Source organism: Patella vulgata, chromosome 1 (genome assembly GCF_932274485.2).
Source record: "Patella vulgata chromosome 1, xgPatVulg1.2, whole genome shotgun sequence".
NCBI classification, from domain to species: Eukaryota; Metazoa; Mollusca; class Gastropoda; family Patellidae; genus Patella; species Patella vulgata.
This window is the reverse complement of record NC_065879.2, coordinates 19,079,857-19,092,912: the sequence shown is the minus strand read 5'-3', so window position 1 is coordinate 19,092,912 and position 13,056 is coordinate 19,079,857. Positions and strand designations below refer to the sequence as shown.

Below are 13,056 nucleotides of genomic sequence, written 5' to 3'. Positions count from 1 at the left end.
TGGTGAAAATTTCAGTCAAATTGATCCACTATGAGCCGAGAAAGAAGCGTGTGAAATTTTGGCATAGTCTCGGTCATCATTACTAAAATCATTAATATAAACAGCAAGTCTCGATTATCAACATTTTTGATTTAATTATCAACGGCCGTTGCGGGATATAGGAATCTAATCCAGCCAACATCGAAGGCTAGCCTTGACATCGAGAGTTTATTATGGTCTGGATAAGTTAATTAATGTCTAATTGATAATTTAGATAACATTTCAGGCCTAAAGAAAGACTTGTAATAAGCAGATTTTGCTCTTGCATAATACATGTTTAAGTCTGAGGGTGCTTTGTGAACTCAGGGCCAGAACACCCGGAGATTTTCCAGCCTGGGTTTCTCTTGTCAGTGGTGCAGGACGAAGGGTCTGACAAAGAAAGCTTCTGGTCAAAGGGATGGAACGAACAATCGAGGTTCCCATGTACACATTGGCATGCACGTAAAAGAACCCTTGAAATCATTATTGGAATTAAAAATGAGATCATGCAAAATTTCCTTCATAACACACTGCATGGCGCATGGCCATCTTCATTAACCCAGTCGGTGCAGAACAGTAGGAAGTTAAGCATATTTTCATTTCATTTACGGTATATTATAACTATATATGTATAGTGAATCTGTGTGTTGTCGAGACTAGCTAACTAACTTCGGCTTGTCATTGGTGTTTGCTTGAAGCACGACACGTTATCTCAGCTTATTGAACGCTCTACTTTCATATAACTTGCTATGTGCCATAGGCCTACCTTTATTGGACAGAACTAGCTCTCCATAACCAGAGCTAATCAAACAAGTCGAGCTGCGTATTGTTGGTTCTTACAATGCGACTATTTCCTGTGTTTAAACACCAAACAGGGATTTAGATTCTCATGTAATGGTAAGTCTTCATTTTAATGTATAATTCTTCCTTTTTTCAGTGTTTTTTTTTAAAAAAAACAAAAAAAACAAAACAAAACAAACCATTAATTGGAATTATTTTATTGTTAAAGTGCTTTTGTGCTTATGTATGTAGACATTGTCATCATTGAGCCCGAATCCTCAACTCATGGTGGTATGCAAAATGCCAATTATTGTTCATATGAAGACTATTGTTGCGCAGCGTCCTCGTTGCGATTTTCACCCCATTGTGTATGTAATAGAACTCCCTTAAAAACGTTTTAGATGAAACCTTTTTTATCAACGCGGTAATACGTGTATGGAAGCCAGAATAATTTGTCGTCATAAATTAACTTTTCACAATACAAATTGTTGAATGTACATATACATTTTGAAATTCTAACAGTTTAAAGTAGCTAAGTCTCTAACTTAATATCATTAAAAATCTTCGACATTGAACACCCGAATTATTTGTAAATTTAAATAAACATTGGAGTTGTGATCTTAGCGGGAAAAGGTGGGCTTCTGATATCCAATATTTAAGACAAAATAAACATTTTACAATTGGTACACGAATCGTGCACCTTAATGCGTTTCAGCGCCATTTGTCATAAGAGGCTTGAAAAAGAGGCTATGCATATTCCACTAGTCATGTCAAACGGTGACGTCATATTCGTATCTGAAGAGCATGCGCATTAAATACTATCGGTGTAGACTGGAATAACCAGACGCTAGAGATTGGCATTCGATTGAGACTTCTGGCGTATTTCGCCGAACATAACTGATTAAAAATTACAGTAAAAACAGAAACGATTGAATGTAAATCAGTTTATATACATTCATATTACATTATTATATGCGTTGCGACCAATTTGGGTCAATTTCTAGGTCCCAAATATTAGCGATTTAGCCCCTTTAAGCAAAACTACTTGAAATATTCTTTACTAATTCTCGTTGTTTATCTGTCTATAACATCACTAACTAACAACAACATTATGTCGGTAGCCATCCAATTTAAGAATTTTAGTTTTCAAACGTTGTATTTGAGAAATGTCAACGTTTTTGATTATAGTCAATAAGTTTGTAGACGATTATATTATATAGTATGTTTAACTCCATTCAAAGATTGGATATGGTGGTTCTTGAATGAATAACACTGCTGCTACTTTAACAAGGATTGAATGTGGTGGTTGTCGGGTTTTTTTTATGAATACATAACACGGCTGCTCCTTTAACAAGGATTGAATGTGGTTGTTGTCGTTTTTTTATGAATACATAACACAACTGCTCCTTTAACAAAGATTGGATGTGTTTCTTGTTGTTTTTATGAACGAATAACACTGCTGCTCCTTTAACAAAGATTGGATGTGTTTCTTGTTGTTTTTTATGAATGAATAACACTGCTGCTCCTTTAACAAAGATTGGATGTGGTTGTTGTTGTTTTTATGAATGAATAACATTACTGCTCCTTTAACAAAGATTGGATGTGTTTCTTGTTGTTTTTTTATGAATGAATAACACTACTGCTACTTTAACAAAGATTGCACGTGGTGGTTGTTGTTTTTTTATGAATGAATAACACTATTGCAGACCTACCCTTTCCATCACCTGCAATGGTGTGGTAAAGTTGATAGATTGAACCTGCTTAGTTCGGGAAAATAGATTTCTTGATTGACAACACGATAAGGTTTAAATAAGTTTATATAATCCACAAACGACACATGATACAGTTTAAAACAATTAAATGAAACGCGTAAGCGCGTAGTCGATGTTGGTCGATCTAGATGTATTTCAATTCACCATAACCATTAAACACCATTTCTGTTGGTACTACACATAACTATAACACAAAATACATTTATGCTCGACAAGTTGGCCCTGAAAATACAATAGTTGCCATTATCCATATATTCGTAACCAACAGTTCTATTGGCTACACATCCTACAATTTTTACCTTACAGTATTTGAATTACATATATAATTATATATCAAACACTCATGAAACTCACAGTCCACTTGCAGTCATCTATTACAAGAAAGTTAAATTAAATAGCTTACCCATTTGTGGAAAAGAGCCGGTATTGACCTTCACTAAATCTGTAACATGTGGTACTGATGCATGCGTGTAATTTAGTTTTATCCCAGCTAAACTTCTGAATAACCAACCAGGACAAAGAATTACTAATCACCTGATAAACAATATTTCAGAAAGAGACCACCTTCAGAACTATAAAGAGTCCAACGAGTTATCCTTTCAACTATACCAAAAAATATTAAAAGTAAACCCATATAAGAACTAAGACATTTCAACCACTAAAATAAAACACCATAATCCGGACAATACAATTCCAGACCCATACAACTGAAAATCCATCCCCCAAAACATTTTAATGAATTTACATTATCTCACAACCAAAACTATAAACTCACTTATTAAAAACTTCCAACAATCAAGACACTGATCAGGACATTCTTCACCAACATTAATTGACAGAGTCCCAAAATATGACCCTGTTACATACTTCCCCCCACCGTAAAAATGACGTCCCGTCATTTACTTACCAGTAATTAACGACAACAATGCCGTACTAACCTCTGGAGCCATTTTGCTTAAAGAACCTGAAAGATGTAATGAATGAATATAGTTAGCTTTCTCATACCAATCTGACGGATTATTAATTTGAGCCATAACAAAATCACCACTCTGCATCCATTGAGGTTGGTTACATGTTCGGCGAGGTCTTGTTTCAATAGATACATCTGCCGGTAGAGGACTTGGATTATTATCTACGGCGTCACCTGAAACATTAACTTCAATTGATTTTACCTCAGTATTTTCATTACTTACAGATGCGTCATTAGATGCCCCATGAAATATCTCGGTATTGTGATCCCCCTCAACAATATCCTCGATAATTTCATGATCACCTTCCCCTCCTCCCGTAAGAATAACCTCCGGGTAATTCTCATTTACAGGATCATTGGCTTCCACATAACTAAATTCTTCATCAGAACTTGAATCTAATTCAACACATTTTTCCGCAGCTACTTTAGACTCAATTACTATTTTTCGCTTTCTCGGTTTTGGAGTCGGAAAATACACGGGTTCAACGCTATTGATTGATAACAAATTATTTCGATGTAAAGTACGCGATCGTCCACGCCCAGACTCTGGTCTGACCACAAAAACAGGAATTTCCAAATTAGGTTGATCCTCAACAATGTAAACGCCAGGTTCCCATCGATCAGCTAATTTGTGTTTTCCCTGAAACGCTAAAGTACGTACTAAAACACGATCACCAATATCAAGACGAATACCTTTAACTTTCCGATCATATTTTGTCTTCTGTTTTTCTTTACAATTCTCTGATGATTTAATCGCTAATTCATAAGAACGTTGTAACCGTTCCTTTAACGCTTTTACATACGAATGTAATGACACATTAGACACTTCTCGACTCACTCCAAACGCTAAATCTATTGGAAGACGAGGGTGGCGTCCAAACATTAAATAGAAAGGTGAAAATCCAGTGGTTTCATGTCGTGTGCAATTATATGCATGTACAAGAGGTGCTACTTGTATTTTCCAATCATTTTTCTTCTCCGGCGTAAGTGTACCCAGCATATTCAAAAGTGTCCGATTAAATCTTTCACACTGCCCATTACCCATCGGGTGATAAGCTGTGGTGCGGGATTTATCCATACCTACTAAACTACATAATTCTTTAATAATTTTACTCTCAAAATTAGCTCCTTGATCAGAATGTATCCGACTTGGTAAACCATAATGAACTATAAAATTATTGAAAAATACTTCAGCCGTTGTGCGAGCTGTCATATTCCGTGTAGGTATTGCTTGAGCATATTTTGTGAACAGATCTGTAATAACTAGAATATACTGATAATTACCTTTAGATGGTTCTAGTGTTAGAAAATCCATCGCAACAACTTCAAGGGGGTGAGTAGTTTCTATATTCACCAAAGGGGCTCGCATATTTGTAGGAGATTTTCGTCTCAAACAACGTTCACAATTCTTGATCCAAAGTTCAACATCACTTGCCATACCAGGCCAATAAAATCGTTCCCTCATTAATACCATAGTTCTATCTCTACCCATGTGACCAAGATCATCGTGAAGAGCCTGAAATGCTAATTTCCTATAATGACCTGGAAGTACGAGTTGTTCAATTATCTCCCCTTCATGTTCCACAGATCGATATAAAACTCCCTGTTTCAGCTTTAAGTGTTCTAAACGACGACATAATACTTGGACCTCTTTGTTGAACTCCTTGTCAAATGGCTTTATTCCCGACCTTAAATATTTAAGAATAGACAATATAGAGGCATCTTTTGCTTGTTCCTTTCTCCAATCACGTGGTGTCATACCATTTAGACCTAAATTTACCTCCGGCACTAATTCTGGTGATATACTTAAACATTCGGCATAATTACTCGGCTGAATAGAATTACAAATTACATGTACCTGTTCATGTGAAATATATTCCGATTCTTTATGTAATCTTGACAATAAATCGGCGTCCAAATTATTTTTCCCGGGTCTGTATTTTATTTCAAAATCATACGCAGAAAGAGCGGCGAGCCATCTATGACCTGTTGCATCTAATTTAGCGGAAGTCAAAATATAGGTTAATGGATTATTGTCGGTATACACCACAAACTTGTTCCCATACAAATAATCATGAAACTTTTCTGTAACGGCCCATTTTAACCCTAAAAATTCCAATTTATGAGCAGAATAATTTTGTTCCGATTTATTCACACTTCTGCTCGCGTAAGCCACAACTTTCAATAAATTATCTCGTTTCTGATAAAGAACTGCACCCAGACCAGTTTGACAAGCGTCAATATGTAAAACGAATGGTAACGTATAGTCACAGCTTGTAAGAATTGGAGAACTACACAAATGATCCTTTAATTCACAGAATGCATTTTCCTGCTCAATATCCCACTTCCACTTGACGGAAACATTACTTTTATTTTTCTTACCCGTTGTGGGCATCAAAATAGATAAAGGTTTTGATATTTTCGAAAAATCTTTCACAAAACGACGATAATAACCAGCAAATCCAAGAAATTTTCTTACCTCGACAGAATTCAATGGGCGTGGCCATTTTTGGATCACCTCAATTTTCTCTGGATCTGGTTCAATACCCGCTTCGGAGATAACATGTCCAACATAGTTTACACGTCTTTTAAAGAAACTACATTTATCAGGTGCTAATTTTAAATTACACTGACGTAAACGCTCTAAAACCTTATTTAAGCGCTGTAGATGCTCCTCGAATGAATCTGCAAAAATAATCAAATCATCAATATACACTACACATATCGTCAAATGAAAATCTCCTAAGCAATCTTCTAAAAGCCTCTGAAACGTCGCGGGAGAATTACAAAGACCAAAAGGAAGTCTGTTATACTCATAAAAACCAAGCGGACCAATTGTGAAAGCGGTACGCTCCTTATGTTCTTCGGCAACTTCGACCTGGTAATATCCGGACTTCATATCTAACTTTGAATAAAATTTGTTACCTGCTAAATGATCCAATAACTCATCAATTCTGGGAAGAGCGTACGAATCCTTGATCGTTCTATTATTCAATTGTCTGAAATCAGTGCACATGCGTAATTTACCGTTCTTTCTACGACAAAGTACCACGTTTGATGCCCATGGACTATGTGAATTTCTTATAACACCACATGCTAACAACTGCTTTAAATGATCTTTTACTTCAGTAAACATCGATGGAGGTATACGGCGGTGCCGTTGCTTAAACGGTTGTTCATCTATAAGTTCAATTCTGTGTTGTACTCTGGATGTATGTCCCAAGTCCAGATCATTATGTGCGAAAATATCGTCAAAACTTAACAACAGGTTCTTACCTTGAATTATCTCTTCCTCTGATAAATCGCTTTCGTCAATTTCTACTTTATTTAAGACCGAGGCATTGGATCCATCTGAAGTAACTTCGTTATCTTCAATATTTACCGGCTGTAGTTCACACACAATAGCTTTGGGTGAAATAACAATAGTATTTGTAGACACATTTGAAACGTTAACTGAAATATAATCTGTATTATTGTAATCATACATCATTATGGATGGAGAAACATCTAAATCAGATGAAATACTGGAACGTTGACATGGGTGTACCATCACCGACACCTTCGGGTATCGTAACTTTTTATCAACATAACATGGTAACGTTATACGAGAATTTGGACGAACTAGTATCCTATTGACTGAGGCACTTTTCACTATTCCTAAACTGAAATCTCGTTTGACTAATTCTTTTTCTGATAAATCCATACTACGAAAAGATAAATACCAAGAAGTGGTTAATTTCGCTTTTTGGAGAAAAGATTTCCCATGTTCATCTTTACATTGTTTCATCAGAAGAGTCAATACATTTGTTCCAAGTAAAACCGGAACCAATGAATTATATCTACTCACCGGAACTACTAATAAAATACAAGTTATTGTTTCATCTGTCAATTCTGAAAACTGTAAATCTGCTTCAATATATCCTTTATACGGCAATGGTTTACCATCAGCACATTCTATATCCAACATAGTTTTAAGCGGTTGTAAAGGTAAATGTTTTAATTTAGAATTATATAACTCTTCACTTACAGTAGACACAGTTGATCCAGTATCTAAAAGTGCAGTACAACAATTTCCCTCAACTTTAACATTGGCTTCATTAGGTTCACCAACTACAAAATTCGATTTCAACGTCGCTCTGGGAAGTCTCTGCGTGGAGTACCCCAGGGCGCTTCCCTTGGCCTGAGGTTGTGAACGTTTAAAGAACGATTCTGGTTAAATGCTGCTCTGCAACCCAACCTAATATGACCGTACTGACCACAAGCCCAACACTTGGGTCCCGGTCCTTGACTACTACGCCGATTATCCCGGTTATTACTACTAAAATTATTTGACATCTCACCTCTTGAATCATTTCCTTGTGACTGCCATCGTGGAACCTTAGGTCTGTCAACTTTATAAGCTAATTGCGAAACTTGATCCTTCAATCCACTAACTTGTGAAGAAATACTGTGAACTATCCCTTTAAGTTCCTGAAATTCAGAATTAGAAGACTTTGTATGTATCATGTTAAAAGGATTTGGCTTCGAAGTAGCGGTACTCGCTGATAAGTTTCGTTGGTTAACATCATGCTCTATACGGCGAAGTTGAACACGTAGTGTGTCGAAACTTGTTGATTTATCATATTTGTGAGCAGACAAATCACGTAAGTGTGGCAACAATCCACGCCAAAATACATTCCTTAATGTCTCATCGGATTCTTTAGGATCTGGACTACCCTCTCGAGTTACTCTTGCGAATATATCTTCTAACCGGCATGCCCAATCTGTAACCGTTTCAGATGGATATTGTTTAGCACTGTAAAAGAGTCCGATTAAAGATTCTGCTTCTTCACATGTACCGTAAACACTATGCAATTTGGCTAAGACAGTTTTAACATCAACATGCGGACCTAACCGCATTATAACCTTACCGGCCTCCCCTTTAAGTGATCGGCGAATAGCCAACAGTATTACATGGTTATCATATACACCTTCTGAAATTAAACAATCTACTTCGTATCTCCAAAGGTCGTAACTAACTTCACCTTTTCCTGGTTCACCATAAAACATTGACAACTTCGGCATCGGATTAACTGGTGGTCTTGATTTAGTAGACGACTCTGTTTCATCATCCGATTTAACCGGCCACTTACCTTTAGATTTCAAAACATCTTCCATCCACTCAGCAACGTCATCTTCAGTCTTACCTATACGCTTTGGAAAAAGACCCAACTTTCTTAGTGTGTTACCCAAGACCACAACTTCTTCCTCCGACATATTCAAACCAATCAACTGACCAAACTACTCTAAACTCTACATAAAAAAAACTCCACTGTTGATAAAATAAAGACAATACAAGTTATAGTGTTACTGGGATAACTGTTATATATTTTAGTATAATGCAATGTGTATTGAATGATGTTCTAAGATTATCAATAGTTACGGAATTTTATGCCCTAACTTATTTAAACTTGACCTATTTATTTATTAGTGCTGTCAACATCCATACTTACAACCATACATACCAGGTTTACCGACACTAAAAATAAATGAAAACAAACAAATTAACACTAAATTAATCAAATTAACACTAAATTAATCAATAGTTCATAATATTAATGTTCAATATTCACTGTTACACAGTTCCAATCTTCATCCAGAATCTGTTATAATTTCAGTTCCAGTGGTTAAACACTGTCACAAAGTCACGAGAATTCAAGCTTGATGATAATGTGCATATAAATTTGAATGTCAGTAATTAAACGCCATCGGATTCACTTTAAAGTCTAACGATAAGTTAATTGAAAACTAAACAGTTCAACTTGTTACTGGTACAACCAAGAAAATCTACTCCTCCTGGTGCCTCCATTATTGCAGACCTACCCTTTCCATCACCTGCAATGGTGTGGTAAAGTTGATAGATTGAACCTGCTTAGTTCGGGAAAATAGATTTCTTGATTGACAACACGATAAGGTTTAAATAAGTTTATATAATCCACAAACGACACATGATACAGTTTAAAACAATTAAATGAAACGCGTAAGCGCGTAGTCGATGTTGGTCGATCTAGATGTATTTCAATTCACCATAACCATTAAACACCATTTCTGTTGGTACTACACATAACTATAACACAAAATACATTTATGCTCGACAAGTTGGCCCTGAAAATACAATAGTTGCCATTATCCATATATTCGTAACCAACAGTTCTATTGGCTACACATCCTACAATTTTTACCTTACAGTATTTGAATTACATATATAATTATATATCAAACACTCATGAAACTCACAGTCCACTTGCAGTCATCTATTACAAGAAAGTTAAATTAAATAGCTTACCCATTTGTGGAAAAGAGCCGGTATTGACCTTCACTAAATCTGTAACATGTGGTACTGATGCATGCGTGTAATTTAGTTTTATCCCAGCTAAACTTCTGAATAACCAACCAGGACAAAGAATTACTAATCACCTGATAAACAATATTTCAGAAAGAGACCACCTTCAGAACTATAAAGAGTCCAACGAGTTATCCTTTCAACTATACCAAAAAATATTAAAAGTAAACCCATATAAGAACTAAGACATTTCAACCACTAAAATAAAACACCATAATCCGGACAATACAATTCCAGACCCATACAACTGAAAATCCATCCCCCAAAACATTTTAATGAATTTACATTATCTCACAACCAAAACTATAAACTCACTTATTAAAAACTTCCAACAATCAAGACACTGATCAGGACATTCTTCACCAACATTAATTGACAGAGTCCCAAAATATGACCCTGTTACAACACTACTGCTACTTTAACAAATATTGGATGTGTTTCTTGTTGTTTTTTATGAATGAATAACACTACTGCTACTTTAACAAAGATTGGATGTGTTTTTTGTTGTTTTTCATGAATGAATAACACTGCTGCTCCTTTAGCAATGACTGGACATGGTTTTTTTAAATATAAATTAATAAAAATATTGCTACTTTAAAAAAAAAACTTGACGTGGTTGGTTTTTATAAATTAATAACAAAGACTGGACATGGTTGGAAATTTGTCAACGAACAGGGTTGGTTTTGACAAAGGAATAACAATATATGGTTACTTTAATAAAAACTAGAGTGGCTGGTTTTTATAAATGAAAAACACTGTCGCTACTTTAACAAAAGGAATAATATTTGCTACGGTGATGCCGTCGACTAACGTTTGATGAATTTAGATAGGGTGAATATCATTAGGTCTAAACTTAAAAACAGAATCTGTTTCTTGACAATAACTAGACCAATGTATACGGTAATTGATTTTATGGTTATTACTGGGGGCAGAGTATACTTACTGTTATAATAAACACAAGACTACTTCATAGGTATGCTGGTAATTTCTTATTTAATAATTACTCGATTTTAACTTTCGTTTTATGGACCCCTTGATTGATAGTTAAATCCCACGATTGCGATTTGCACTTTGTTTGTAGCCGAGGTGTTTCAATGATCAAGACACTGGCTCGCTAATCAGGAGGTCTCTTATTCGAGAGAGAGAGAGAGAGAGAGAAGAGAGAGAGAAAGAGAGAGGGGGGGGGGGGTAACGTCCACTCGAAACAAACTAGGTCGCTTGTGGACTAACATGGTTCAATTTTATTCCAATAATTGGCTTAGGCTTAGGAGTCATTAGCAGTGGAAGGGAACTTGAAGACCAACAGAGTACCCCACGAGGTTGGGCAGGCGAACCGGGGAATCCAAACCACTCCATTGACCCAATGACAGACCTTGTGATATAACGCACCAGCGTTAAGATTACATGGTATTATATGAAAATTAAACCATCTGTTGTGTCGAGTTTAACCCGCCTCTCTCTCTCTCTCTCTCTCTCTCTCTGTCTCTCTCTCAGTCACTATGATTACACGTTATTATATGAAACTGGTCTATTTTAGTATATAATTCTAGCACGCTACAGTAGTTTCGATGCGAGTCTATCTGTAAGAGAACACCAACGTCAGCTATGACAGGTAGCGAGGTTTCTTTAAATGCCTAAACCTAAGATTGAATATGTTGATTTGCTTTGTTGGATGACTATCAATTTATTTCCCCATTGGCTGATTATATCAAAATAGTTCAAACATCCGTAGCATTTATTGCATTTTTGGCATAGGATAAATTACAAATTTCCAATCTCTTTTATGTGAATGTCAATTCTGGCTGAAAATAGTAAGGGTCATCCTTGGAATAAGAATATTGAAAGGGGCCATCCTTGAAATAAGACGGCATGCGTGTTCCTTGGATAATTAAGCATCGGTCCAAAATGGCTTCTGTGACGTCATACTCAGCTTCCGGTCCTTTGTAAGATGGTGCTGGTTTATATGAAGACAGTATACACAGATAGGGAATCGAATGTGTGTGTGTCGATTTGAAATGAAATGAAATGGGGTTTAACGTCCTACTGTTCTGCTCCTAACCTGGGCTAATGAAGACGGACATACGCCATACAGTGTGCTATGAGGGAAATTTTGCCCGGGCAGCGGCACTATCGCCTACTTTTTTTATCGAATTCCAACTGCCAAGGGATCTTTTATGTTGGGATTTCAAGAATTACGAAGAATAAAGTTCAACATATCAAATTATCAAAAATATCAAATTTCTCTCGGATAAATCCAGGCTAATATGTACTCCGCTGGATTATTTGATATTTAATTAAGAAAAAAAATCAAAATATCAATGCTAGATAATGTCTCAGCTTGGATTCAATCACAAGAAATTAAATGTGGGTGTCGATTTGTATGTTGGGTTTCCAAGGACATTTTCATGTTTTATATTAACCACTTTCATAAGAAGATTTCATCTTAACAAAGATGATAAAAAATAAAGTGGTTCCCTTTTTTATATCAAGAAGATTATTTTCTTAAACTAGATTAGGAGAGGGTAATTCCAACCTTCCAGCTCGCCTAATAATCCCAAGGCATTATATTTTAATAATCATATTGAGGCGCACGAGAAGAAAAAGCCATATGCCGTTAACAACTATTTAGATAATGGCAATTCTCTATGGAATAACCAGCCTTTCAGTAATATTGAATTCGATCAAGGCAACACACCGGTTCAGTTTCTTAGGCAATTAACAGCCGTGATATATTCTCCAACAAATAAAAGGATTGAGAGGAATAGATGAGTTGTTTTATTGCTTTTCCTACTAACTCGGTATTCATTCGTTTGTGTTCCAACCCCGCGGGTTGTCCCCGGGTCCTCCGGTTTCCTGCCACTTCTAAAGACCCCTTCGCGTAAGCGAAATATTGAAATAAAATTGAACCGTATGTTTGTCCCAAAATGACCTAGTTTGTGTCGCGTGGACGTTAAACCCCATTTCTCTCTCTCTTTCCCACCTTCGTTTGTGGAGCTTATTGCAGAATAATATTTCCTGGGACACATTCCAGAAAATTAAAGCCAGTCGTATATGGGGTGTGTATGTGTGTGTGTGTGGGGGGGGGGAATTTTTAATATGGGTTGGAATGGGATGGCGTGAAAGGAAATTCGCAG

General features: G+C 36.2%; 1 protein-coding gene and 1 long non-coding RNA gene across 2 annotated transcripts in view; one reads left to right on the top strand and one right to left on the bottom strand.

The window, feature by feature from the left end:
- Positions 1-778: 778 nt before the first annotated feature.
- Positions 779-13,056, top strand: part of LOC126808906 (uncharacterized) — a 51,572-nt gene continuing 39,294 nt past the window's right edge. Inside the window, exon 1 of the mRNA XM_050533967.2 lies at positions 779-915. The gene's annotated coding sequence lies outside the window, so the exon portion shown is untranslated. The remainder of the gene's footprint in view (positions 916-13,056) is intronic.
- LOC130012346 (uncharacterized) lies at positions 9,490-10,319 on the bottom strand. The gene is made up of 2 exons (XR_008787772.1): positions 9,866-10,319; positions 9,490-9,684 (listed from the first exon to the last, which is right to left on the bottom strand). It is a non-coding gene; the product is annotated as an uncharacterized LOC130012346 (long non-coding RNA).